General features: G+C 39.6%; 1 non-coding gene across 1 annotated transcript; it reads right to left on the bottom strand.

Moving 5' to 3' along the window:
* Nucleotides 1–1196: 1196 nt before the first annotated feature.
* On the bottom strand, nt 1197–1260 carry LOC142873581 (U7 small nuclear RNA). The gene has a single exon (XR_012921584.1). It is a non-coding gene; the product is annotated as a U7 small nuclear RNA (small nuclear RNA).
* Nucleotides 1261–2400: the final 1140 nt, after the last annotated feature.

Genomic DNA, 2400 nt, shown 5'->3' with positions numbered 1-2400 from the left:
ATGGAATGTTGAAAGCCATAAGATTGGTTGAGATCACCAAGGGAGTGAGGGAAGACATCTGAGTCTGAGTCACAGGATCCTGCAATGTAGAGTTAGGAGAGGTGAATAGCAAGTAGTGAAGGAGATCGTGAAGGAGTAGCTGATGACGAAGGGTAGAGAGAGAGAGAGAGAGAGAGAGAGAGAGAGAGAGAGAGAGAGAGAGAGAGAGAGAGAGAGAGAGAGGTGCCAGAAAGTCAAGTGAAGAAAATGAGAATGAGAAAATGATCACTCTATTAAATATTAGATGAGAACAGAGAACTGACCATGGTACTTGGCAAGGTACCGGTCACTGGGCACCTTGACAAGAACTGTTTCAGTGATTAGAAGCCTGATTGGCATGGGTTCAGAAAAAGATTAGAAGAGAGAAATAGAGATAGCAAATATAGACAACATCTTCAAAAAAAAATTGTTGGAAAGAGGACTGGGAAATGGGGCTGCAGAAAGAAAGGCATACACTAGAGATATTATGACAAATTGTTATGATACTGGGAAAGATCCATTAAAGAGGGGAAATCAATGATGCCATAGAGAGGAAACAATTGCTAAATTAATGTATTTCAATTGGCATGAAAGGTTGGGATCCAGTGTACAAATGGAGGGATCGCCCTTGGATAGGATGGTGGCTATTTTATCCACAATGACTGGGGAAAGGGAAATTTACCAATAGGTCTATAGAGGTGGTGTTGGGAGCATGTGGAATTTCCCCATCTGGTTTCATCTATTTTCTATGGAGGATGAAAGGCCCACAGTCGAAGATTGTTAAGAGTGAGACTACCAGAGATCTAGCCTGAATGAAGGTCACCTAAGATCCTGGGCCCAGGTTCCAAAGAGTTTGTGTTTAGGGCAGTATGACCCAAACCAGAAAACACAGCAGGGTATAGCGTAAAAATGGGGCAAGAGTAGGATCCAAATAAATAGCCGAGGTGGAATCAATGAGCAGGGATCAAAGTGACCTCAGATAAAGGGAGACTGAGCAGGAAGAAAGTCTGGTTTGGTAACTAAGAGTGGAGCTTTGTGGGGCTGCAACTGGGCCTAAGGAACAAAAGCAAAGAGCAGTATAGGAGACAGTTGAAACCTCAGGGTGCTAAGTTAGTTATATCTGGTCCAAAAACCCAGAGGTTATTATAAAAGAGAGTATTTCTCTTTTAGGGGCTGAAGGGGACATCTTCCGGTGAGGACCGGAAAACCTGCTAGACAAATTCTAAAATAGCTGTAATTCTCCACAATGACATTCTTTCCTCTCAGAAGCTATGCTATTCTTGTCTTAAAGGGAGATTGCAATCCCTGACTCAGAAAACGGCCCCCGTCACAGGATTTCCTAGTCAGGAAATTCTGATGGTTTGAGGGACTTTGCAGGCTCCGTGGATTGTCTCCCCTGATTTCCACATTGCGGATCCCACCAATAAGGCACCTTATACACGGACTGAAGCCCAGACACTGAGGTCCCTGAGGAGCTTTGAGTTTGGGATAGAAAAATTACCATATCTAGGAATTAAACTCATTTCACTGAGCAATGATTACTCATTTGAATATAAGAAGATTAATCTTTAAGATTTCTAATGATAGATTATGATAAAATGGAAAATGAGTGAGCTTAACAGTCAAAATGAATTCAAATCCTGGTTTCAGTTTGCTTTAGTTAACTATTATGAGTCCCAGTTCTCTTCCCTATGTAAATGGGGTAATAATATTTATCTAGAAAATTATGTGACAGATTAGATCAGGTGACATATGAAAGCACCTATCGCAGTACCTGAAGCTCAATAAGTGCTCAGAAAATGTTGGTTTGTGTTCTTTGCTTTCCTTTTCTTTTTGCTCTCTCCATCCTTCCATCATTTTCAAACTGTCTCTTCCCCTTCCCTCCTTTTCTTTCTTTCCTTTTTTCAGGAACTAAATCTCATTACCAAAAGGCGTTTATGTTACATACCCAAGAACATTTGATTTAAATATATTATTTTCCCTTCCCCCCACCCATCAGTAGAAAGCGTGAAAAAGGTCTAAATTCATGTAATAATAGGAAACATAAACCTGCTCTTTTTCACAGAATCCCATTGCTTTAATTCTGACTTGCATTTGACTTAATTAATTACATTTGTTTTGTTTTATCTCTGAGATTTAGTGTGAGCTCCCAGAAAGTTTTTTGTTGACCCTGTTTTTGTGAAAAGGGTAAGAAGGTAAAGTGAGAATATATTTCCTATAATATACCAGGTACCTTCTTTTATGGTGACAGCAGCTTTTTTTGGTAGGTATAGTTGTTACATTTCTGTATATTGTTTTATAAATCTAAGACCTTAATTATCCCAAAATACCTCAACTCTGCAAAAAATAGCTACCTTTAGTAGCTACCTTGAAGGTAAATTC

The sequence above is a fragment of the Microcebus murinus genome, chromosome 10, assembly GCF_040939455.1.
Source record: "Microcebus murinus isolate Inina chromosome 10, M.murinus_Inina_mat1.0, whole genome shotgun sequence".
Lineage (NCBI taxonomy): Eukaryota > Metazoa > Chordata > Mammalia > Primates > Cheirogaleidae > Microcebus > Microcebus murinus.
This window is presented reverse-complemented; position numbering and strand designations above follow the sequence as displayed.